The sequence below is a fragment of the Perognathus longimembris genome, chromosome 13 (assembly GCF_023159225.1).
Source record: "Perognathus longimembris pacificus isolate PPM17 chromosome 13, ASM2315922v1, whole genome shotgun sequence".
Classification (NCBI taxonomy): domain Eukaryota; kingdom Metazoa; phylum Chordata; class Mammalia; order Rodentia; family Heteromyidae; genus Perognathus; species Perognathus longimembris.
The window spans coordinates 49017346-49044311 of NC_063173.1; the positions used below are offsets into that span (position 1 = coordinate 49017346).

The 26966-nt window shown below is 43.6% G+C and overlaps 1 protein-coding gene across 12 annotated transcripts in view; it reads right to left on the reverse strand.

The window, feature by feature from the left end:
- Celf1 (CUGBP Elav-like family member 1) overlaps positions 1 to 19913 on the reverse strand; it is an 84970-nt gene extending 65057 nt beyond the window's left edge. For 5 of the 12 annotated variants that reach the window (XM_048361580.1, XM_048361579.1, XM_048361576.1 and 2 more), the window contains exon 1: positions 19820 to 19900. The gene's annotated coding sequence lies outside the window, so the exon portion shown is untranslated. Of the gene's footprint in view, positions 1 to 19819 lie in introns of all 12 variants that reach the window. The other 7 variants (XM_048361578.1, XM_048361577.1, XM_048361585.1 and 4 more) reach the window with 5 other exon arrangements.
- Positions 19914 to 26966: the final 7053 nt, after the last annotated feature.

Below are 26966 nucleotides of genomic sequence, written 5' to 3' on the forward strand. Positions count from 1 at the left end.
ACTTCCGTATCTACAAAATGATGCTACACAGCCATCTCTAACACTGCCTTGCCATGAGGAGTTTGCACCACTATGTGTCAAAGTGAATTCCAGCAGAGCTGGTGCATCTCACTGTTTTATAATGCAGCATAGTTTCTTATCAAGGAAATATTTTTACAGTTTATTTTTATGCAAAAATTTACTGCTCCAACTTAAGACGCAGAACAGCAATGTGTAAAGTAAAAATGAGAAAAAGGACACTATCAGCCATGCCATACCTGCTATTAAAAAACAAAAAAACAAGGCAAGAGTGCTTGCCTCATATACATGAAGCCCTGGGTTCGATTCCTCAGCACCACATATATAGAAAAGGCCAGAAGAGGCACTGTGGCTCAAGTGGCAGAGTGCTAGCCTTGAGCAAAAAGAAGCCAGGGACTGTGCTTAGGCACTAAGTCCAAACCCCAAGATTGGCAAAAAAAAAAAAAAAAAAAAAAAAAAAAAAACCTGATAACCTTAATTACCTTGGATATAAAACAAGAAGAGCTATGGTCACAAAATTCCACAATATTAAAAACTCAAAACAATATGCCAAGTGTTACCATGTTCCTGTCCTGTCTCCTGCCTGTTCTCCGGTCACCATGGAGTCCCATTTCAGCTCTCCACTGGAGCTGAACTGGTTTGTTGACTACCAGAAAAAAGTGTCCTGGGCCAGCCCAGTCTCCAGTTCTTCTGCAGCTGAGGTCATCAGCTCCAGTCAGCACCTTGCTCAGGAAAAGAAGCCCTCATCACTGTCCAGCTGAAGCCAAGCCTCCCTTGTTCACATCTCACCTCCCTGTATCCCACATGCAACCCATCTGTTCCTCCACTGCATCATACCAATTTCCTTGCAGCACGGCTCAGCCAGGGGTAGGAAGGGCAAGGTTGGGGCTGACAGTGGTCATTGGCTAGTAACCACACCCTGGCTTAAGATTTCTCATTTTGTTTTATATTTCCAAAGCAAGGAATTAAAACATCTTAACAGTGCATTAAAAAACAAAACTCAAAAGTCCAGCACAAGTGGCTCATGCCTGTAATCCTAGCTACTAAGGCTGAGATCTGCGTATCATAGGAAAGTCTATGAGACATTTATCTCCAATTAGTTACCATAAAACCATAAAATGTGGCATTGTGGCTCAAACTGATAGAGCTAGCCTTAAGCAAAAGCTCAGGGACAATGCTCAGGCCCTCATTTCAAGCCCCATGACCAACCCCCCCCACACAAAAAAAAACCCTCAAGAGTTGGACTTGATAGGACATGCCTATAATCACAATGTATGGGATACAGAGGCATAAGATAATGAATTTGAGGTAAGCACAGGCTACAAGGCTCATGCCTGTAAAACTGGTTACCCAGAAGGCTGAGACCTGGAGGGTTTCCATTTGAAGCCAGCTTGGGCAGAAAAGTTTAGAGACTCCCTATACAATTAATCAGTCAAAAGCCAAACTGGCAGAACACCAATCATGGGCGAAGGGAGAGAGGGGAGAGCAATAAAAACAAACAGAAAGCCTCAACTACATTTTCTTTTTTCTTTCTTTGGAATACTACAGATTAAGTCTAGGGCCTAGGGCCTCAAGCTTGCTAGGCATGCACTCTTACCACCTGAGCTATGTCATAGCCCTACTTTTTTCCTTTCTCAGTGAGATCAAAGCCAGGGCTTGGCACACACAAGACAAGTTCTCAAACACTGAGCAGCCACATTTTCTTTTTGGTGTTCTCTGTTGAAGTCAAATAACCAAAAAATTGCCAACATCATTTCCATTTTCTGACGAGATGAGTCTAAAAACTAATATTGGAGTTAAAGTCTTCATTTGAGGTATGGTATATTCTCCCATGGTAAATGAAATATGTATTTACAAGAAACTGAAAACATCTCTTATTAGAACATGTATGTCTGTAAGTCAAAAGGCATAAAGAGTTTTGTTGCTGTTTCTGTTTTCTTTTCATCCTGTTTATTCACTTATTTACCTTTGGGAAGGTAAGGAGGACAAAAAAAATGGAGACAAAGGGTAAACACATTCAACAGTGGTACTCAATGGACCTAATGCTGAACATGAACTATACAACTTGTAGGTGGGGACAGGAGGGAAAAACTGGGAGAGGGAAGGGGTGTCCAAAAATAAATGTGCTTGCTACTTAACTTATGTAACCGCAGTCCCTCTGTATATCACCTTTATAATAATTTAAAAAAAAAAAAGGTTGGGTGCCAGAGGCCCAGGCCTGTAATCCTAGCTACTCAGGAAGCTGAAAAGGCCAGCCTGGCAGGTGGGCAATGTGCAAAAACAAGATCTAAGGCCAGGCACCAATGGCTTATACCTATAATCCTAGCTTCTCAGAAGTTGAGATCTGAGGATCATAGTGTGAAGCCAGCCAAGTAAGAAAGCAAGCCAATGAGATTCTTCAAATAACCAATAAAAAGCTGGAAGTGGAGCTGTGGCTCAAGTGGTAGAGTGCTAGCTAGCCCTGAGCAAAAAAGCTCAGGGACAGGTCTAGCCCCAGTACAAACACAAAAGAAAAAAAGTCATTTAAAATTTATTTTCTGGTACACAAATGCAATTAATAAACACAAAAATAATGTTAAGTTCTGAACCCAAAACTTAACTTTTATATTAAGGTACCTATTCTAAACAATTATAAAAAACATTCACATTGGGCTGAGACTGTGGCTTAGCGGTAGAGTGCTTGACTAGCATGCATGAAGGCTTGGGTTCGATTCCTCAGCACCACATAAACAGAAAAAGCCAGAAGTGGTGGTGTTGCTCAAGAGGTAGAGTGCTAGCCTTGAGCAAAAAGAAGCCAGGGACAGCGCTCAGGCTCCGAGTTCCAAGCCCTCTGGACTGGCCAAAAACAAAACAAAACAAAACAAATTCACAAATGTACCCCTTAAAACAAATGACTAGCCTATTTGGCTCTTAATATGCTGTACAAATTTTTCTGAAGGTCTTTTTGATGCTCTTCAGCTTGCAATCATCTCATCTTATTAAGCGTGTTATAAAGTACTTTAAGCTCAATATAGCTTTATCACCATCTCTTTCTTCCCACTTAAGACTGGATTGTTCCAAATATGGAATTATCTTCAAAGTTCTAGGGCTTAGGCATGGCATAATTCCTTTAAAAAATTATCTTGTCATGACTGACAAGTATGACTTAAGTGGAGATGAACAGGCTAATGAAAAACATTCAGGAATTATTCTGATTTGCACTGTTGTTTTGTAAGAGAAGAAAAAGTGAAGCCTATAGCTTAAAAATGGGAAATCCCTGTAAAACTACCTTCCCGCAGACAAGTAACTTCCACCTGAAGTAAGAGAGGGGGACTTGCCTACTCAGAATGCTGCAAAGGGATTCCTTCACTGGCAAAATTTCCCTTCACAACTTCTGTCCTTTCCTAACCTCAGAAACAAATTTCATTTTGAAAAGTAGAGGCAACATGTGGTTGGAAGCTGCAGAACAGAGTGCTGGGAAAATTAAATGGCCTGCACTGAAATTCTGCTTCTGCCACTATGTGACGTTAAGGTATTTCATTTCTCTCATTTGCAAAATGAAAGAAAATGAAAAAGAAAACCTCTGAGGCTTCTAACACTCTGAGCCTGTGGCATACTTCCTCTTCCTCCTATGCCGCCCACCACCTTCCCTCTGCTGCACCTTTACCACAATCAGGCAGCTTTTTTTTTTTCAGCCTATAATTAATAGAACACAGAAATTAAAGCTCTAAACTTTTTTTTCTATTTCTGGATGGCTGCAAATGTGCAATAGCATTTTATCATGAGTAGTTAATGCCACATAGTTCTCGATATTGGCTTTTCTTTGAACCCCAGTGACAGTTACACAGTGACAAATTGTAAGCAAGGAGGTTGTTACCATGGGGACTCACTAGGATTCCTGGGGGTGGATCTAAGCAGGCTTTTTTTTTTTTTTTTGGTCAAAGTGTCTTTTGATGTTCTGGATCTGGCAAGTCAGAACGCTGATCAGCTGCTCTAATTTTTCATCAGCAAGCTGTCTTCAAGAAGTATTACCAAAATGGGCACTAGTGGCTCACTCCTGTAATCCTAGCTGTTCAGAGGACTGAGATCTAAGGATCATCGTTCAAAGCCAGCTGGGGCAGAAAGGTTCCTGAGACCCTTATCTCTAGTTAACCAACAAAAAGCTAGATGTGAAAGTACGACAAGTAGTAGAGTTGTCAGCTTTGAGAGAAAAAAATAAAGGAATATGGCCTAGTGTCAAGAGTGCTTGCCTCATATACATGAAGACCTGGGTTCAATGCCCTAGCACCACATATATAGAATAGAAAACGGCCAGAAGTGGCACGGCGGCTCAAGTGCTAGCCTTGAGCAAAAAAGAAGCCAGGGACAGTGCTTAGGCCCTGAGCCCAAGGCCCAGGACTGGCCAAAATAATAATAATAATAATAATAAATAAAGCTAAGGGACAGCACCCAGGCTCCTAGGTTCAAGCCCCAGTATCAGTACAATAAATACATAAATATACTAAGACGTATTGCCATTAATATGTAACTCTGAAGAAATACTTTAAAATTGTTATTAGCTTTCTCATAAAACAATTAAACCAGGCATGGTAGTTCATGCCAGCTACTAAGGAGTCCCAGCTACTCAGGAGGAAGGGGCAGGAAGATGTAGAGTTCATGGCCTGACTAGGCAAAATTGGCTAAATCCTGTCTTAAAAACAAAATACAAAAAAAAAAAAAAAAAAGGCTGGCCGTAAGCAGCATGAGGTGACCTGTGAAAATGGTTCATTATTCTCTTGGTCCACAAAATCCTACAAAATCATGCAAGTCAAGTGGTTCAAATCTTCCAATTCATTTTAAGAACACCAGAGAAGGGCTGGGGATATGGCCTAGTGGCAAGAGCGCTTGCCTCGTATACATGAGGCCCTGGGTTCAATTCCCCAGTACCACATATACAGAAAATGGCCAGAAGTGGCGCTGTGGCTCAAGCGGCAGAGTGCTAGCCTTGAGCAAAGAGAAGCCAGGGACAGTGCTCAGACCCTGAGTCCAAGCCCCAGGACTGGCCAAAAAAAAAAAAAAAAAACACCAGAGAAAACAGCCCAGGCCATCAATGGTATGCATATATGAAAAGTTACCAATTGTCTTAAAGATGTCACTTTAAAGAAGCAATGTGTCCCATTCCACATTACAATGGTGGAGTTGAGGGGCTGGGAATGTGGTTTAGACGTAAGAGTGCATGTCTATCTAGCATGCATGAAGCCCTGGGTTCAATTCCTCAGTACCCCATAAACAAAAAAAGCCAGAAGTGGCGCTGTGGCTCAAGAGGTATACTGTTAGCTTGAGCAAAAAGAAGCCAGGGGACAGTGCTCAGGCCTGGGTCTCAGGATTGGCAAAAAAATAAAAATAAAAAAAGAGAGTGAGCTAAAAAGTATACCTTGAGAAAAGCTCAAAAAAACATCTTTATGCTCATAAAATTTCACTGACCTCAAAAAATTAATAATTAAGAAGCCTAAATATAAATGCCATTATGATAAAATATACTAAAACCTTTTTTTTTTTTTTTTTGGCAGTACTGGAGTTTGAACTCACAGCCTCAACCTTGCTAGGCTGGAGTTCTACCACTTGAGCCTCACCTCCAGCTTCAAAGCCAAATTCTAAGCAATTCCTTATAAAAATAAAATGGCAATCTCAAATTCCAAAAACAAAAGTGAAGGCTAAAGTAGGCAATAGACACCAAGATAGTGCACAAAAAAAATCTGGCTTTGCTTCATTTACTCACCTAAGCTTTTTGGTATGTATCAAGCCCATAGGGTCTTTAAATAATTGCCCAACTCTGTTTATAACCTAAATTAGTTGAGTATGGTTTGCAAAATTTTTATAATTACATTTGTAAATGTATCCAGAGGCTATTAAACAAATAGTATGCAACAAAAATAACTGTATAACATGGTGTCTTTCTGTGATTATTTCTCATAGACTTGAAAAGGGAAGTAGGAAGGTAAGCCCAAAAGATAATTTTGCTCCATTATTTTAGTATTCTACAGATAAAAAGAGAACTAGGCTATAAGACACAAGAGAATGCAAACTCCTGGGTGCTTTGTTCATTTTTACTACTGGTTTACAACTTCCTTGATTTTACTTTAAAAAGCATGTCTTTGCCCAAAAATCAAGGGCACAGACTGATAGTCATATCAGATTTTCCTTTTCTTTAGGGCTATGGCAGGCAAACAGCCAAAGTCAGGGTTGTCTAAGAGCCTTCTGACTTTCTTCAAGCAATATATGATAAGTTTCAAGATCATAGTTTCACAAAGCTTTTAGGGACAAAATCTTTTTTTTTTTTTTTTTTTTTGGCCAGTCCTGGGGCTTGGACTCAGGGCCTGGGCACTGTCCCTGGCTTCTTTTTGCTCAAGGCTAGCACTCTGCCACTTGAGCCGCAGTGCCACTTCTGGCCATTTTCTGTATATGTGGTGCTGGAGAATCGAACCCAGGGCCTCATGTATATGAGGCCGGCACTCTTGCCACTAGGCCATATCCCCAGCCCACGAAATCTTTTTTTATGTATACCAGTACTAGGGGCTTGAATTCAAGGCATCTCGCTCTTGCTTAGCTTTTTTTGCTCAAGGCTGGCATTCTACCACTTGAACCAAAGCCCCACTCCTGGTATTTTGCTGTCTAATTGGAGGTAAGAGTCTCTGTGCCAGCTAGATTCAATCCACAATCCTATGATCAATTCATCCTCCTGGGTAGCTAGGATAGTGGGCATGAACTAATAGTGCTTCTGATGCAAATCTTAACCAACATATTGTCTTCCAATGGAAAGTTGCTCATATGTTTTCCAAAAGAAAACAACAAAACAAGCCTGGGAAGAGAGACTTCTCTCCAATTAGCCAGCAAAATGCTCGTAAGTTGAAGCATATAGCTCAAGTGATAGAGGGCTAGCCCTGAGTGGAAAAACCTTGAGAGCCAAAGTTCAAATCCCTGTAAATCAACAACAACAACTACTACTACTACTTCTACCTCAAGCTTTTGTTGTTGTTTTATGTGCTTGTATTGGGGCTTGAACTCAATGTCCCAGAGCTTTTTTCTTTTGCTCAAAGATAGCACTCTATCACTGTGAACCACAGTTCCACTTCCAGTTTTTTTGGTGGTTAACTGAAGATAAAGAATCTCATGGACTTTCCGGCCCAAGCTGGTTTTGCTCGAGATCCTTAGATTTCAGCCTCCTGAATTACACCACCAGGATTACACCACCAGAGTAGCTAGGATTACAGGCATGAACCACCAGAGCCCAGCTTCCCTGGGGTTTTAATGTTCAGATAAGACAAATTCATACAACTATTCTGTTTTCAACTATTTTGTTTTCAACAAAATTCTCTGAGGGGCTGGGAATATGGCCTAGTGGCAAGAGTACTTGCCTTGTATACATGAAGCCCTAGGTTCGATTCCCCAGCATCACATATATAGAAAACGGCCAGAAGTGGCACTGTGGCTCAAATGGCAGAGTGCTAGCCTTGGGCAAAAGAGAAGCCAGGGACAGTGCTCAGGCCCTGAGTCCAAGCCCCAGGACAAAAAAAAAAAAATTCTCTGAGGACATACTTCATTCAAGGTTCCAGTACAAGTAAGCATTATGGACTATAAAATTACTTTTGTGGCTGGGAATGTGGCTTAGTGGTAAGAATGCTTGCCTAGTATGCATGAAGCCCTGGGTTTGATTTCTCAATAACCACATCAACAGAATAAGCCAGAAGTGGTGCTGTGGCTTAAGGGTAGAGTGCTAGCCTTGAGCAAAAGCAGCTCAGGGACAGTGCCCAGGCCCTGAATTCAAGCCCTGGACTGGCAAAAAACAACAAAAAAAAATTTGTGTACAGCATTTAGTTCAATATTATATACACACTACATGAAGGCATAATATTGCTTATATACCTATCTATACCACAACTCAAAGTCTGAAATCAAGTCTTCTAACTTTGCCTACACTACAAATACCTATTTTGTATATATACATCCACATTTCAAAGCTAGCTCTTGTTTCTTAATTTCTGCTTGTTAATATACAAGAAAATTTTATTTGGTAATAAAGTCTTTAAACTTAACAGAAACCAAATGATCACAGGAAAAGCAATCCAATTACAAGCACTAAATTTTCTTTCTCTGAGCTTCCTTGTCCCTCATTAACATTTCTGAAAGAGAAAACACTACTACTGTGACCATCCTGTTACACATCATTCATGAAGTTACTGAGCCTGGACTAGCGAGACTATCAACTGGGCATACAGCCACTCACCATTACCCTCTGTTTAAAGTCTGCCATCCAATCCACATTATTGTGTTCCACTCAAGCCCATCAACATTTTAAGAGGAAACAATCAGCATACTAAAACAAATGTACTATTTAACTACAAACAAGAAAAGACCAAACTCCTAAGTCTCACAAACAATAATTTTGTTAAAATTTTAGTTCATTTTGCTTTCCTATCCAAACCAACAATACTATTTTATTAGTTTTATCTGTTTAAAAAGTTGTACAAGCCAGGTGCCAGTGTTGTACATCTATAAGCTAGCTACTTAGGAGGCAGAAAAGCTTGAAATTATTTTTCAACCCATACAGTTGGGCAAGGTGGTGAGCCTGTCCTAGTCACCACAGGAAACCTAAAATTGGCAAGTAAAGAGATAAGAAGAGACCCTATCTCAAAATAACCAGTGCAAAAAAGGCTAGAGGTATGGCTCAGCAATAGGTTTGTTTAGCAGGCATAGAGCCTTCAATTGATACTAGATACTAGAATTGATACTAGAATTTTGTGTGTCCTGAGTTCTCTGAATTCAAGTGACTTGTCTGTTCCTTTAATTCCTAGAAGAATATGATTTCCCCAGATTGTGCCAAGGTGCCCATCACCTAGTCCAATAAGCTGATGAAAAATGTAACTACAATAGGGATATGTGGCCTAAATACCCCTGCAAAAAAAAAAAGGACATAATATACTAAGAATAAGAGACTTTTTATTCCTCAAAAAGCCTAAAACCTCCCTAAAATGAAGAGATATCAATAAAAGACTAAATCGTATCCTATAAATTATTACTGGAATGAACAGGAAAAGCTTAATAAAGTAGTAGTGAGCTGGGAATGTGGCTTAGTGGTAGGTAAAATGCTTGCCTAGCATGCATGAAGCCCTGGGTTCGATTCCTCAGTACCACATAAACAGAAAATACTGGAAGTGGTGCTGTGACTCAGGTGGTAGAATGCTAACCGGGAGCAAAATCTCAGGGATATTGCCCCGGCCCTGAGTTGAAGCCATAGGACTGGGGGGGAAAAAAAGGTTAGTGGTAACAAATAGGAATTGAATCATGAGCAGGGAGGGGTTTGTAAAAGAACATTCCTAAACAAAAAAGCTTTTGTATTTGCCATCTAAGAAATATGGACCTAAAAAGTAAGACTTTTACCACATCAACAGCTTCCAGTAATATATCTGAGGAAAGCCTGCCCGTAAGGGCTTAAAAATGACTATTACACCACAGTGTCAAATTGCTTCATCATGCTGTAGTCATAAGCTAACTGACAAATGTCAAATAGTTGAACATTTCAGGTTGTCACCTCTACCCTGACTTCCTTTACTCCCTCTTCCCCCTCCCCAAAAAAGTTGATAAAATAGGACTCTTTATGTGGTGCAGGGTGGCTCACACCTGCAATCCTAGATACTCAAGAGGCTGAGATCTGAGGATGGAGGTTCAAAGCCAGCCCGGGCAGGGTTCAAAGGCAGCCAGCCCCAGCAGGAAAAGTCCATGGGACTCTTATCTCCAATTAACCACCAGAAAACCAGAAGTGGCACTGTGGCTCAAGTGGTAGAACGCTAGCCTTGAGCTGAAGAGTTCAAGGACAGCGCCCAGACCCAGAGTCCAGGCTTCATGACCAACAACAACAAAAAAAGACAGCACTCACAATCAGGAGAGAGGCCAATAAATGTCACAGATACTTCTTACTGGCATTATCCCACACAACCTAATGGTGGTAAGTTAGCAGCAGCATCACCCAGACAAAATTCACCCAGAAGAAACACTAAGGTATATGACTGAAGTGTAGGGGAAGGACCATGGCACAGAAAAGAAAGTTTCTCACATACAAAGAAACTGAGAGAAGCCTACAATGAATTATCTCTTCAGAACAGAAACTAGCAAAAATTTAACAGATGTCCAAATAACATTGAGTAAAAAAAAAAAAAAGAAAGAAAGAAAGAAGGAAAAAAAAACAGAAAAAAAGAAAGAAAATACTCCATAGACTATTAGTTACCACACATTATCACCAAATATCACATATTCCCAGTCTTGCTTCACTCTCATAGGAAACAAAAAGGTAAAAAAACAAGGTAAAAATGGTGACAGTTTCTAATTTAGAAAATCTTTTAGTTGAAAAGTTACAACGTTATATAAAAGAAAGCTTCAAAATTAAAAGTTTAACATTGGGCTGGGGATATGGCCTAGTGGCAAGAGTGCCTGCCTCATATACATGAGGCCCTGGGTTCGATTCCCCAGCACCACATATACAGAAAATGGCCAGAAGTGGCACTGTGGCTCAAGTGGCAGAGTGCTAGCCTTGAGCAAAAAGAAGCCAGGGACAGTGCTCAGGCCCTGAGTCCAAGCCCCAGGACTGGCCTATATATACAACATTGAACATTCTGGAAACAAAAAACCTTCATTTTGTTTAACACTCAAACAAAAGACATTCCTCCTCAAAAATGAGGTTTCAATAAGCAGCTTGAGAGGAAAAATGAAATTATTCAACTCCATTTGTTAAAACTGAACACATACTCTCCACCTATGATAACATCCCCAAAGTGGCATATTCAAATCAATTGAGGTCAGATCTCTACAATCTCACTGCAACCACTGAACTAGAACTCACCACTCCTCTTACTTACATGCTGCCTCATATTCTAAGAGAAGGAAAAACCAACATGTTAAAATCCAAAATATCTTCTGAAAATAAGCCCATGTCTTCTAAGTAGGGGTCAAGGTCTGCTGATTTTAGTGTCAATAGGATTTCACAAAATTCTAATTGCTGGGGCTGGGAATATGGCCTAGTGGTAAAGTGCTCACCTCGTATACATGAAGCCCTGGGTTCGATTCCTCAGCACCATATATATAGAAAAAGCCAGAAGTGGCGCTGTGGCTCAAGTGGTAGAGTACTAGCCTTGAGCAAAAAGAAGCCAGGGACAGTGCTCAGGCCCTAAGTCCAAGCCCCAGGACTAGCAAAAACAAACAAAAATTCTAATTGCTAAAATACTAAATTTAGAATACCTGAAATAGACTCAAGTCTCCTTTGGCTAGTCTTCTTATTCCTTGAGGGGAAAAGAAAAGGTCTGGTTTGGGTATACTTTTTCATTTTTATGAGATTCATGTCTCTGTTAAAAAAAAAAAAAAAAAGCCATGGGCTGGGGATATGGCCTAGTGGCAAGAGCGCTTGCCTCATATACTTGAAGCCCTGGGTTCGATTCCCCAGCACCACATATACAGAAAACGGCCAGAAGTGGCGCTGTGGCTCAAGTGGCAGAGTGCTAGCCTTGAGCAAAGAGAAGCCAGGGACAGTGCTCAGGTCCTGAGTCCAAGGCCCAGGACTGGCAAAAAAAAAAAAAAAAGCCAGGAATAGTGGCTCATAGCTGTAATCCCAGCACTAAGAAGACTGCAGCAGAAATATCATGAGTTGGAGACCAGGATGGAACTACAGAGCAAGAGCTTATCTTAAAAAAAAAAAAAAAAAAAAAAAAGCAAGGCAGCTAGACAGGAAAAGAAAAAATTCAGATAAAGATTCTTGATAGAATATAGCTTACAAAGGAAATAACTAAGCAGAAAAAAATCGTGAGACTATTATTTCCTATTACCCAGCAAAAAGCCACAACTGGAGGTGGCTCAAGTGGCAGGGCACCAGCCTTGGGTAGAAAAAGCCAAGAGTGAGAAACCCTGAGTTGAAGCCCCAGTATACACACACATACACACACACAATTTTTGAGTCCTCATCTTTTTTTTTGTTTCCTTTATTGTCAAAGTGAGTCCTTATCTCTTATCACCTAAATAAACTAGGAAGAGAAATAGATCTAAATGGCCTCTATTAGAAATCCAACACACTCATCTTTATTTTTCCATTTTCTGTGAACATAGAAATTCCACATTAACAGACTTTCACATAAAGTAGAGACAATGAAAATGAAATCCAGAAAACACATTAATTCCAAGCATTCCACAAGGAACAATGAGCTACAAAAGACTCTATGGAGAAAAGGCCTTATTTAAGCAAAACATCTCAGATGTGTGAATTGGGTTGTTCAAAACAATCTTAAGTCATGATCCAAGAAAATGCAGGAAAAAAAACCCACATCCAAAAGGTGGAAATGAAGGGGAACACTTACCACTTACTTAATAGCTCCTGGCTATGTATGGCACTACTCACATTTTACCTGTTACTTATTTTATTTGGTTGAACTGCATTAGTACATTACTGGTCCATGACACTGGTAATTTGCTTAATGTAAAAGATGGAGAAGCCACTGTTCAGTGCCTAGTACAAGTTAACTCACTTAATTCTGACATTACAATTCCTGATACAGAAATGTTATGGTCACAAATCCAATTTGCTGGGTTGTCACAGTTTTCTTTCCCAGGCTATTTATTTATAGAACACATTCAAGTAACATCAGTATTCAAATCACAATATTTTTTTTTGGGGGGGGGGCTGCAATACTAGGGCTTAAACTCAAGAGCCTCCCACTGCGAGGCTAGCATTCTACCTGTAGGGCCACGATCCCAGACCTGTTGGTTATTTAGTGAATTTTTTGCCTAGGCTAGCTTCCAGCTATGATCCTCTAAATCTCATGCTCTTGGTAGCTAGAATTAAAAGGTGAGATTCAGGGGCTACAAATATGGCTTAGTGGTAGAGTGCTTGCCTAGCATGCATGAAGCCCTATGTTTGATTCCTCAGCACCACATAAACAGAAAAGGCTGGAGGTGGTGCTATGGCTCAAGAGGTAGAGTGCTAGCCTTGAGCAAAAAGGAAGGCAGAGACAGTGCTCAGGCTCTGAGGTCAAGCCCCAAGACTGGCCAAAAAAAAAAAAAAAGGTACAAGGGTCCATCTTTACAATTCCACCCTCAATTATAAGTCTAATTTCTCAGATTTTAATCAAAACATCTTTATATTTTATTTACCTTTGACCACCTCTGAGAGCCATAGCAAATTTAGAAAGTATCTAGGTATAGTTAGGATCATCTAAATAGCTAGTATTCCATTTTGGGATCTGTCAGAAATTAAGCTCAGAAAACCTAAAGTTAATTTCTGATTCAAATTATATTTCTGAAAACCTTGGACTTACAAGATACATTCTATTTCCAATTATTACCAAAAATATATTTTTTTAATCAAAGTTTTAGGGAGCATTTTTGGGCACTACTGGGGGTTGACCTCAAGGCCTCTCACATAGTAGGCAGTAGCTCTACCACTTGAACTACTCTGCCAGACCCTTGTTTTTTTGTCAGTCCTGGGGCTTGAACTCGTGTTATTTCTTGAGATAAGGTCTCACTTTATGGCCAGGCTGACATTTGTGTTTCCCAGAATTGCTGGAATGACAGGATTGTGTGCTACTGCACTCAAGTGACTGGTCAAGTACACTTACAAACTGTTTTTGTTGTTGGCATGGGCTGGCCTTGAACCCCAATTCCCTGATAACTGCTTCCTAAGTAGCTAATCACAATCTTGAAGCAAACTGCCTAGCTAGAATTTGAGCCCTGGACAAGTGGTTTACGTGTATAATCCTATCTACAGAGGAAGCTGAGATCTGAGGATTGTGGTTCAAAGCCAGCAGGGCCAGGAAAGTCCATGACTCTTAACTCCAATAAACTACCAAAAAAGTTTAAAGTGGAGCTGTAGCTCAAGTGGTAGAAGGAAGAAGGCAAGGCTAGCCTTGCCTCAGGACTAGCACAAAAAAAAAAAAAGTGTCTCACAGACTGGATGAATTTTTGTGGGACTGGATTAGTTACTGCAAAAATGGGTTGTTACAGCCAGGCACTACTAGTTTACATCTATAATCCTAGCCACTCAAGAAGCTGAGATAAAAGGACTGAGGTTCCAAGCCAGCCTAGGCAGGAAAGCCTAGAAGATTCTTATCTCCAATTAATCAGTAAAAAGCCAAAAGTGAGCCAGGAGCCAGTGGTTCATGCCTGTAATCCTAGCTACTCAGGAGCCTGAGATCTGAGAATCATGGTTCAAAGCCAGTCCAGCCAGAAAAGTCCCTGAGACTCTTATCTCTAACTAACCACCAGAAAACTGGAGTGGCACTGTGGCTCAAAGTAATAAAACATTAGCCTTGAGCAAAAAAGCTCAGGGACAGTACCCAGACCCTGTTCAATCCCCATAACTGACAAAAACAAAAAGAAAAGATGTGTGTATACATTGTTATAAAAATTTTTAAAAAGTTCACCAGGGGGCTGGGGATATAGCCTAGTGGCAAGAGTGCCTGCCTCGGATACACGAGGCCCTAGGTTCGATTCCCCAGCACCACATATACAGAAAACGGCCAGAAGCGGCGCTGTGACTCAAGTGGCAGAGTGCTAGCCTTGAGCGGGAAGAAGCCAGGGACAGTGCTCAGGCCCTGAGTCCAAGGCCCAGGACTGGCCAAAAAAAAAAGGAATCGAAAAAAAAAAAAAAAAAGTTCACCAGGTCTCTCTGTCCCTGTCTGTCTGTCTCTCTCCCTTTGAGAGTACCCACTATTAGAGTGTGCCCCTGCCCTGCCTTTCTGCTTGTCTCCTTTTGTCTGCTTGTCTGTTTGCCTGCTCACTTAATAAAGCTCTGCCAGGTTTTCTTAGAAAAAAAATGTCACTGTATACCGGTGGCTCACACCTATAATCCTAGCTACTGAGGAGGCTGAGATCTGAGGACCATGGTTTGAAGCCAGCCTGTGTTAAAAAGTCTGAGACTTGGGGCTGGGGATATGGCCTAGTGGCAAGAGTGCTTGCCTCCTATACATGAGGCCCTGGGTTCAATTCCCCAACACCACATATACAGAAAATGGCCAGAAGTGGCGCTGTGGCTCAAGTGGCAGAGTGCTAGCCTTGAGCAAAAAGAAGCCAGGGACAGTGCTCAGGCCCTGAGTCCAAGCCCCAGGACTGGCCAAAAAAAAAAAAGTCTGAGACTTTTATCTCCAATTATCAATCAGAAAACTGGAAGTGGAGCTATGGCTTAATGTACTAAAATAATAGCCTGGAACAAAAAAGCTTCAGGGACTGCGCCCAGGCCCTGAGTTCCAGCCCAAGCCCTCCCCCCCGCCCAAAAAAAAGTTTTAATCATATAGCTATAAAGCCAAAACAAAAACAGAAGCCAGCTACTCCTAGTTCTCTTAATACTGTTTCTGTTTGCATAATCTAAGCTGCCTTCAAACTTGAGATTCTCCTACCTTAGCCTCCTGAGTGCTAGGATTACAGGCAAACATACTACAACCTCCTATGTTATTTTTTTAATGCTATACACATTCAAAGATCAACAGTGACAATTAAATTTGAAACTAGAAATGATACTGTAGGACCAAGCACTGGTGGCTCACACCGCAGGAGGCTGAGATCTGAAGATGAAGGCTGGAATCCAGGCCAAGTAGGAAAAGTTCCTAAAACCCTTATCTCCAATTAACCAACAGAAAACTGGAAGTAGTACTGTGGCTCAAAGTGGTAGAGTGCTAGCTTTGAGTGAAAAAACTCAAGAACAGTACCCAAGCCCCGAGTTCAAGCCCCAGGACCAACAAAAAGAATTAAATGCATAAATAAGATCACACAATAGATATATTGACATTAAGTCTGAGGTCTCCACCACTTTCCTGTCCTCCTTTTCTAGTTTATAAAAAGGATTTCTCTGCTCCTACTCTGGATAGTCCATTGGCCTATTTCATATGTGCAGAAATTGTATTAAATACTATTTAAAATAGTTGGTAAAAGAAGTCAAGACTTACCACAACTATTAAATCTTAAACACTACACAAGTACAGTACAAATGGCTCATGCTGTAATCCCAGCTACTCAGGAGGCTGAGCTCAAAGGAAAACTCATTAGAATAAACCTATGTTGGTAAACACTTCCACAGCATATAAAAAGGATGAGGTCTAGGTCTGCAGGTTGCTAAGTGATAGAACATTTGTCTAACATCTAGCCCACTAGATTCCATCCCTAGCAAATCAAAACAAAAGATGTATAAAATAAAAAGGCCAAATATTACAATCATTTCTGAATTTTGTGACTGGGGCTGAGTTTCTTCCTTTCTGATTTATCTGAATCTTTATAATGAATTTAGAACTTCTGTAATAAAAATAGAAGCCAAGGGGCTGGGGATATGGCCTAGTGGCAAGAGTGCTTGCCTCGTATACATGAGGCCCTGGGTTCAATTCCCCAGCACCACATATATAGAAAATGGCCAGAAGTGGCACTGTGACTCAAGTGGCAGAGTGCTAGCCTTGAGCAAAAAGAAGCCAGGGACAGTGCTCAGGCCCTGAGTCCAAGCCCCAGGACTGACCAAAAAAAAAAAATAGAAGCCAAGCACTGATGGCTCATGCTACCAGAATACTAGCTACTCAGGAGGCTCTACTGAAAGAGCCCTGGCAGTAAAGTCCATGAGATTCTTATCTCAAATTAAGCACCACAAAAAAGCCAGAAGTGGACCTGTGGCTCAAGTGGTAGAGCACTAACCTTAAGCATAAAAGCTGAGGGACAAAGCCAGGCAATTACGGTTCACAACTATAATCCCAGCTACTCATGAGGCTGAGATCTGAGGATCTAAGTTCAAGGCCAGACCAGGCAGGAACCATGAGACTTTTATCTTCAATTAATCACCAGAAAACCAGAAGTAGTGCTGTGACTCAAAGTGGTAGAGCACTAGCCTTGGGCAAAAGAGCACAGGGATAGCATACAGGTCCAGAGTACAAACCCCACAACCAAATAAACAAGTTTAAAAAGCAAAACTAGTGAACTATCCATGGTCATAACTAGTACCTGACAAAAATGAGGGTTAAAAAGCAGGCATAGGGGCTGGGAATATGGCCTAGTGGCAAGAGTACATGCCTCGTATACATGAAGCCCTAGGTTTGATTCCTCAGCACCACATATAGAAAATGGCCAGAGTGGTGCTGTGGCTCAAGTAGCAGAGTGCTAGCCTTGAGCAAAAAGAAGCCAGGGACAGTGCTCAGGCCCCGAGTCCAAGCCCCAGGACTGGCAACACACACACACACACACGCTGATATCTGAGGATCATGGTCCAATGCTGGCCCTGTGAGACTCTGATCTCCATCACTCAAAAACTGGAAGTGGCACTGTGGCTCAAGTGGTGGAGTGCTAGCCTTGAGCACAAAGAGGCTCAGGGACAGAGACTAGCCCCTGAATTCAAGCCCCACACCTATATAAGCAAAAGGGGGGGGGGGGCAGCCCTACTTCCAAGTTCATGATCCTTTCCAGTCCATCTCAAAGGATAATGTACAATATTATTGCTCATGTTTTTGTCTTGTTGTTTTGTTTTTCAAAAAATAAACCAAAAGCCAGTTGCAGGTTACTCATGGCTCCAATCCCTAGCTATTCAGGATAAGAACTGCAATTCAAAGCCAGCCTAAGCAAGTCCCTGAGACTCTTTTCTCCAATTAACCACCAAGAAACTGGAAATGGAGCTGTGACTCAAGTGGTAGAGTGCTAACCTTGAGCCCTAGCAGGCTCTGAGTTTAAGTCCTGGGACAACCACAAAAAAAGCTAAAACAGACCTCACTTTACTTCCTGTGAGTCTCAATTTCTTCAGAAAAGTGAAAAATAGTCCAGGCTGGGAATGTGGCTCAGTGGTAAAGTGTTTGCCTAGCATGCATGGAAGCCCAGGTTTGATTCCTCAGTACCACACAAACAGGAAAAGCTGGAAATGATGTTATGGCTCAAGTGGCAGAGCACTAGCTTGAGCAAAAGAAGCTCAGGAACAGTGTACGGACCCTGAGGTCAAGCCCCAGGACCAGAAAAAAAGAAAAAGACAAAGAAAGAAAGAAAAGACAAGACAAGACAGTTCATGGGGCTAGGAATGTTGTTCAGTTGTAGAGTGCTTGCCTCGCATGTGTGAAACCCTGGGTTCCATTCCTCTGTACCACATAAACAGAAAAAGCCTGAGGTGGTGCTGTGGCTCCTCAAGCCAAAAAGCTCAGAGACAGTGCCTAGGCTCTGATTTCAAAGGGGGGGGGGGGGGCGGGGGGAGTACATCAGTAACAGCTCTATTGGAATCTAAGTCTCCACTACTACCTTAGAAGAAAAAACAAGAGATTTAGCATGAATGATTAGAGAAATGGAGGCCTACACTGAGACTAAAGACATTCTTAATGGAAACAGGTGATGGGGAACCCTAAGCTTCTTAGTTAAAGCAACAGCTGAAAGTTCCAACAATATGGCTCCAATCTTGGCTAAGTCACGATCAGAAATCACATGCTGGGTAAGCAAAGCTAGGATATAAAACCTGGTCTGGGGAGCACAATCACTGTAGCAGTCATTTATACATGCTAGAGGCTCTTAATACTAAAACAGAGAGTCCTGAATGATCCCATAGGAAGACATCTTCACTCTCTCACTGAAGATTTAGGGAGGAAATGTTAGCAGTGCTGCACCTGTGGCAAAGGTGAAAGAATGCAATTAAAGCCTCTACCGATTCAGAGAATCAAAGACAGTGAACAGACCCTTTAAAGGCATAATTTCTGTAAAAGGACTCATTGGATGTTTGCTATCCCGACACTGCAGACATTACAATGTGTCCCGTGCTCTTTAAAAACTGTTAAAGCAGCCTTTTAACTCGAGAGTAGCAAACGTTTAACACTCTTTACTCTGCGGACTAGATAAGACAGCCAAGTGACTAGATAAGACAGAGATTCCATTTCTACTGAAAACAGACTCTGACCAAAAATTAAAAAAATAAATCTCACCTCAACTATGTATGGGAATGAACCGAAACCAATGGGAAGCTCCTAACAGCCATGTGTGCCATGAATTGGTCTTAGAAAATTAAAAACAACATCCAGTTGCCCTGGAGGACTACGACCCAAGAACACGAACTGATCTCAAATTTTAAAGATCCTCGGCGCTTGAACGTGCTCTCGATGCTCCCGGTGTGAGATCTCAGCCCAGACACCAGGCCATGACTAGGTGAGCACCTGATTTGGGGGGGGCGGGGGGGGCGGCGGAGAGAGGGCAGGGCGAGCCCAGGCGCTAGCGGATCTAGAGCAATAACGGGGAGGGGGGGGGGCTCGACTCTCCAGGTTCCAAAGAAGCCAGTGACCCGCTCCTAGGGGCGAGGGATCCCGGGTACCCTCCCCCAAAAACACGTGGGAAGACGGGGTCGAGGTGAGCGACGTCTGGGGCAGGAAGCCTGGGTCCCCGACGACAGTGGGAAGGAGGTCAGGACTGCCCCTCACCCTCCACCCCGGGGCAGGGCACGCAGCAATCCGGTCGCCGAGGCTGAAGGCCAAGGGCGCGGAGACAGGGGGCTCGGGCCACGAGGAGGGCGGGTCTCCCTGGGCGCTGGGCGGAGGGGAGGGGGTGCACGCGCCCCGCCAGCGCGAAGACACCCGGGGTGCCGATGGCCCCGACACGCGGGGGGCTTGCCTCCAGGAACCCGGGGAACCCAGAAGCGACCGCACCCGCAAAGGGGGCCCGGTGACCCGCGACCGGCCGAAGCGGACCCGCCCCGCGGCGCCTCCCTCCAGCCTCTTTTCCGTCCGTCCGTCCGTCCCTCCCTCCTTCCCTCCGGCTGGCTGGCTGGCAGGCCGGCCGGCCCTCCGTGCCGAGCGGCCCGTTATCCCACAGCCGCCGCACTCACCAGCGGCTGCACCTGAGCCTGCCGCCGCCTCAGCTGCTGCTTGAGCTTCCGCAGCCGCCGCCGCCGCCGCTACCGCCGCCGCCGCTTCCGCCGCCGCCGCCGCCGCCGCCTCGCTGCTGAGGCAAAATCCCGAGGGAGCCTCCGCGTCCCGCTGCCGCCGCCGCCGCGCCGCCGCCGCCGCCGCCGCCAGAGCAGAACACTCCAAAATGGCGGCACTTCCGGCGCCTACCACTGGCAGGGAGGGCGGGGGTAGGAGGAGGAGGAGAAGGGAGGAGGCTGGAGGACAGCAGTGAGGAACGTACCACCGCGGCGCCGCCCTTCTTACCAAGTCAAGCCCAGGCCCGGGAGAGCGCGACGCGAGGGGCGGGGGCGAGGGCGGAGCGCCGGCGTCGCAGTGCCCTCTGCAGTTAAGGAGTGGAATTGCAGCCGCGCCAAAACCCTGGGGACCGCGGGCGGAGCCCTCCGCGCCGGGAGCCGCAGGGGCGCAGCTCTTTGTCTCAGAGCTCTTCCAGACCTCAGAATCTTGGAAGTTCTTGGTTTGGATGCACCGCACTCACACGCAGCTCTGGATGACCCTGGTGGGCAAACACCCCTTGCTGGGCACTGAAGGTGCACCTGATTTAAAAAAAAAAAAATGGGGATGAATGAGTGAATATGGTGGTTGGCTAGCCATGGACATGAGGCACACCCTCTTTATTGCACCAGCATCCAAGCATCAGCATCCAGGCTGTTTTCCTTCTTGACTGGTTTGTAGATGTGTGTTGCAAGCTTTCAGAACGAGGCGAATGCCTGCTAGCAAGGTGATCAGCAGGCTGCATGCACAGCCTGCTACACTAGGAAGGTCTTTCAGGGTTCTGTGAAAGAAACCGATCGCCCAGCTCTAACCTACTTTTCCTAGAAAAAGTTTTTGTTTTTTTTAAGCCGAGGTTAAGTCTTTAAAGATATCCTTAGGAGTTAGAAAATCCCTGGGTCATGGGCGCCGGAAGCTCACGCCTGTAATCCTAGCTTCTCAGGAGATCTGAGGAACATGGTTCGAAGCCAACCTGGGCAGAAAAGTCCCCAAGAGACTCTATCTCCAATAAATTACTCAAAAAAAAAAAAAAAAAAAAAAGGCCAGGAGTGGCGCTGTTGTCCAAGTGGTAGAGTGCTAGCACTTCAGCACAAAGTGGCTCAGGGACAGCCACCAGACCCTGAGTTCAAGCCCCAGGACCGACCAAAAAAAAAAAAAGAAGAAAGAGGGAAATGGAGGAGAGAGAGAGCAAGAGAGAGAGAAAGAGAGAGCGAGCAAGAAAGAGAATCCCTGAATCTGGGCTGGGAATATTGCCTAGTGGCAGGAGTGCTTGACTCGTATACATGAAGCCCTGGGCTCTATTCCCCAGCACCACATATATAGAAAATGGCCAGAAGTGGCTCTGTGGCTCAAGTGGTAGAGTGCTGGCCTGGAGCAAAGAGAAGCCAGGGACAGTGTTCAGGCCCTGAGTCCAAGGCCCAGGACTGGCAAATAAATAAGTAAATAAATAAATAAATCCCTGAATCTAAATGGAACACACAGTACAGTTTCCTGTTCATTTCCCGAGTTCTAGATCTTATGGGACAGTGAAATGCTGGTGAAGAAAGAAAACTTAAGGCAGGTACTAATGGTTAACCTGAAATCGTAGCTACTTAGGAGGCTGAGATCTGTAGATCATAGTTCTAGGACCACCAAAAAGTCACAAGTGGAGTTGTGGCTCAAGTGATAGAGCACTAGACTTGAGTGAAGACCTATGGACTAACTCCCAGACCATGAATTCAAGACCCAGTATCGGTACCAAAAAAAAAAAAATAGGGGCTGGGGATATAGCCTAGTGGCAAGAGTGCCTGCCTCGGATACACGAGGCCCTAGGTTCGATTCCCCAGCACCACATATACAGAAAACGGCCAGAAGCGGCGCTGTGGCTCAAGTGGCAGAGTGCTAGCCTTGAGCAGGAAGAAGCCAGGGACAGTGCTCAGGCCCTGAGTCCAAGGCCCAGGACTGGCCAAAAAAAAAAAAAATAGTTCTAGACTTTTTGGCCAAATCAACATACAAATACTCATAGTTTGGCAAATGATTTCTCTGTAACATCATTTGATTTCCCAGAACAAATAATTTGTCAGGCTAGGAATGTGGCATAGTGGTAGAGTGCTTGCCTAGCTTGCATGAAGCCCTGGGTTCCACTCCTCAAGCCCAAGGACTGACAATAATAATGAAAATAATAATAATAATTTGTCTACCCACAAATACTGATTATACCCTACCTTACCAAAATAAGAAGTGGGCCACCAAGCAGAAGTTTCAAGGGTTTTCACACATGTTGGAAGAATCCACTTTCCTCTTTGGAGAAAACAAAAAGTTACCGACAGTTTATTCTGATAGCATATAGAACAATTAGTCCTTAAATTGTACCTTGTCCTAATTCCTAAGTGTACTGTGTGGTTTTATATACTTTAACAATACTAATATGAAATGTTCTTGTATATAACTGACAACATCCTATATTTATAGACTTATAGAACACCATCACAAATACTACCACAATTATTTTTGTTTGGTTTTGTTTTTTTGCCAGTCCTGGGGCTTGAACTCAGGGCCTGAGCACTGTCCCTGGCTTCTTTTTGCTCAAGGCTAGTACTCTAACACTTGAGCCACAAGGCCACTTCCAGCTTTTTCTATATATGTGGTGCTGAGGAATCAAACCCAGGACTTCATGTATATGAGACAAGCACTTTGCCACTAGGCCATATTCCCAGCCACTACCACAATTATTTTTGCATATATCTTCTAGCTGCTGTAAAAATATCCCAAGCAAAGGACCTGTCTTCCTTTTATGTTCCATGTAATCATCCAAAATTACAGGTGGCTCACTTCCTTCAGATATTAATGTCGTGTGTGTGTGTATGTGTGTGTGTGTGTGTGTGTGTGTGTGTGTGTGTTGGTCCTGGGCTTGAACTCAGGGCCTGGGTGCTATCCATAAATTGTTTTGTTCATCCTCCCAATCTCTGCCTCCTTAGTAGGCAGGATTACAGGAGTGAGCCACCAGCACCTGGCTTAAATGTCACCTTCTTAGTCCAGCCTTCCCATATCACCCTATTTAAAATCACATTTATGGGCTAGGGATGTGGCTTAGTGGTAGAGTGCTTGCTTAACATGCATGAAACCCTGGGTTCAATTCCTCAGTACCACATACACAGAAAAGGCCAGAAGTGGCACTGTGGCTCAAGTGGCGCATAGCCTTGTGCAAAAGAAGCTCAGGAAGAGTGCCCAGGTCCTGACTTCAAGCCCCAGGACTGACCAAAATAATAAATAAATAAATAAATAAATAAATAAAATGGCACTTACATCTGAAGAGGTGGCTCACACATGGAATCCTAGCCACTACCCAGTCAGAGATTGGGAGGATGGATGGTCATGGTCAGCCCTGATAAAAAATAACCAAAATCTCATCTCAACAAAATAAGATTGAAGTGGTAATAGTATTCTGTAATCCCAGATATTTGAGGAAGCATAGATAGGAGGGTGGAGACACATCAGGCAAAAAGGAAGGAGGGGAGAAAAAAAAAAAAAAAAAGCAAAACCCTAGCTAGGAAAAACCCTGAAGCAAAAAGGGCTAGAAGCATAGTTCAAATTGACTAGTGAGTACAAGGCCCTAATCTCAGTACTACCAAAAGGATTAAAAAGTAAAAAACAGGGCTGGGACTATGGCCTAGTGGTAGCCGGGAGTTTGATTCCTCAGCACCATATATATAGAAAACAGCCAGAAGTGGCGCTGTGGCTAAAGTGGTAGAGTGCTAGTCTTGAGCAAAAAAGAAGCTAGGGGCAGTGCTCAGGCCCTGAGTCCAAGCCCCAGGACTGGCCAAAAAAAAAAAAAAAGGTAAAAAATATTTAAACACAAATATACTCACTTGCTGGGCACTGGTGGCTCATGCATATAATCCTAGACACTCAGGAGACTAAAATCTTGCTTTTTTTTTTTTTTTTGCCAGTTCTGGGGCTTGAACTCAGGGCCTGAGCACTGTCCTGGCTTCTTTTTGCTCAAGGCTAGCACTCTGCCACTTGAGCCACAGTGCCACTTCTGGCTTTTTCTATATATGTGGTGCTGAGGAATGGAACCCAGGGCTTCATGTATAGGAGACGAGTACTTTTGCCACTAGGCCATAGTCCCAGCCCCAGGAGGTTAAGATCTGAGGATCTCCATTCAAAGGCAGCATGGGCAGGAAAGTCCCTGAAACTCACATCTACAATTAACCACCAGTTAATTGGCTCAAAGTGGTAGAGTACTAGCCTTGAGCAAAACAGCCCAGGGACAGAGCTCAGGCCCTGAGTTCAAGCTCTAAGACAAGAACAACAGCATATATGTGTGCATGCATTTCAAATAGCCTTTCTTGCTGGTGTGTGTGTTTGCCAGTCCTAGGGCTTGAACTCAGAGCCTAGGTACTGTATCTGAGTTTTTGTGCTCAAATGTAGTATTCTAGGACTTGAGCCACAGCTCCAATTCCAATGTTTTGGAGGTTGATTGGAGAGAAGAGTCTCATTAACTTTCCAAGGCTGCCTTGGACCCACCATCCTCTTATCTCATCCTGCTGAGTAGCTAGGATTACAAACCTAAGCCACTGGCACCCAGCTCCTTTCCTGCTGTTTCTACCTAAACACGAGTCACTATTGGGCTGGGAATATGGCCTAGAGGTAAAGTGCTCGCCTTGTATATATGAGGCCCTGGGTTCGATTCCTCAGCACCACATAAACAGAAAAGTGGTACTGTGGCTCATGAGGTAGAGTGCTAGCCTTGAGCAAAAAAAAGAAGTCAGGGACCGTGCTCAGGCTCTGAGCAACAAAAACAAAGCAAATAAACACTAGTTACTATAAACCATATTTTTACTTATGTACATTACCTTATTTATTTGTAGTCTCCTCCCACCAGAAGGTAAATTCTATAAGGACAGAGATTTCATCAGTTTTATTTACTATTATATCCTCAGGGGTTGAGATAATGCCTAATGTAAAGTAGGTGCTCAATAAAGTTTATTGAATTAATAAATAGTAGGCATATGGGTGTTAGACATTCAAAATGAATGACCTAGTGTTTAGAAAGATTTCAAAGCTAAGAACAAGCACCACATCACTGTTTATTGTTTTGGGGGATTTTTTTTTGCCAGTCCTGGGGTTTGACTCAGGGACTGAGCAATGTCCATGCACTTCCTTTGCTCAAGGCTAGCACTCTACCACTTGAGCCACAGCGCCACTTCTGTTTCTTTTTCTGTGTATGTGGTGCTGAGAAATTGAACCCAGGCCTTCATGCATGCTAGGCAAGCACTCATTCCCACATTCCCAGCCCCTCACTGTTGTTTTTTGTTGGTTTGTTTTCTGTGTGTATGACGGTACTGGAGCTTGAACTTGGCTTTTTCACTCAAGGCTGACACTCTACTCCTTCAGCCACAGCTCCACTTTGGGGTTTTGCTGTTGAATTGGAGATAAGAATGTCTGATTTGGGGGGCTGGGAATGTGGCTTAGCAGTAGAGTGCTTGCCTAGCACGCACAAAGGCCTGGGTTCAATTCCTCAGCACCACATAAACAGAAAAGGCTGGAAGTGGCACTGTGGCTCAAGAGATAGAGTGCTAGCCTTGAGCACAAAGAAGCCAGGGACAGTGCTCAGGCCCTCAGTCCAAGCCCCAGGACTGGCAAAAAAAAAAAAGAACCACCTCTGATTTGTCTGCCCAAACTGGCTTTGAATTGAAATCTTTAGAATTCAGCCTTCCAATTAGCTAGGATTACAAATAGCAGCCTCTAGTGCCTGGCACACCCAACCTTCTTACTTTCTTATTTCTCCAGTACTTTTTTGTGTGTGGCCTTGAAGATACATCTTCAAGGGCAGCCAGAATCTTTTGCCTGTTTTATCTGCTCCTTTATTAGTTAAAGGCTCCTGTTTGCAGGAGAGGAACTCCTTGCAGGGTACAGTATCAACTCCGGTATCTAATTACTAAGGAAAGCCATTGCCTATTAGGCCACAGATGGGGACAGAATGACATAATGGACAGCAATGTCCTGTAACTACAAGAGACTTTAGTAGCACAAACAAAATACGAGAGCATAAAATGGAGAATTCATCTGCTATGAGATGAGAAAAGGCATGTAAGCCTGGCACTGGAGGCTCACACCTGTAATCCTAGCTACTCCGAAGGCTGGGATCTGAGGACTGAGATTCAAAGCCAGCCCCGGAAGGAAAGTCCGTGAGACTCTTTATCTCAAATAAACTAGCAAAAAGTCTGGAGTGGAGCTGTGGCTCAGTGTGTGCTAGGCAAGCACTCTACCACTAAGCCACATTCCCAGCCCAATGTTTCCATTATTTTCATTATTTTGCACTTATTCAGGTACCTGGCTCCTGCAGTCATAGTTATGTTTTTTTAAAAAGTGTACTATTGGGATCTGAACTTAGAATTTGGTGTTTAAAAAACAAATCTTAATCGATTCATAAGGCAAAAAAAAATGAAGTAAAATAAAACATTACATACCCCTTTTCTTTTCTTTTTTTTTTTTTTTTTGCCAGTCCTGGGCCTTGGTCTCAGGGCCTGAGCACTGTCCCTGGCCTATTTTTGCTCAAGGCTAGCACTCTGCCACTTGAGCCACAGCACCACTTCTGGCCATTTTCTGTATATGTGGTGCTGGGGAATTGAACCCAGGGCTTCATGTATACGAGGCAAGCACTCTTTGCCACTAGGCCATATCCCCAGCCCCTACATACCCCTTTCTCTCTCTCTTTCTCTTCTCTGGGACTTGAACTCAGAGACTGGGCACTGACCCTGAACTTTTTTTTTTTTTTTTTTTTTGGCCAGTCCTGGGCCTTGGACTCAGGGCCTGAGCACTGTCCCTGGCTTCTTCCTGCTCAAGGCTAGCACTCTGCCACGTGAGCCACAGCGCCGCTTCTGGCCGTTTTTTCTGTATATGTGGTGCTGGGGAATCGAACCTAGGGCCTTGTGTATCCGAGGCAGGCACTCTTGCCACTAGGCTATATCCCCAGCCCCGACCCTGAACTTCTTATCTTTTTTTTTCCTCCCAGTCCTGGGGCTTGAACTCAGGGCTTGGGCACAGTCTCTGAGCTTCTTTTGCTCAAGGCTAGCACTCTACCACTTGAGCCAC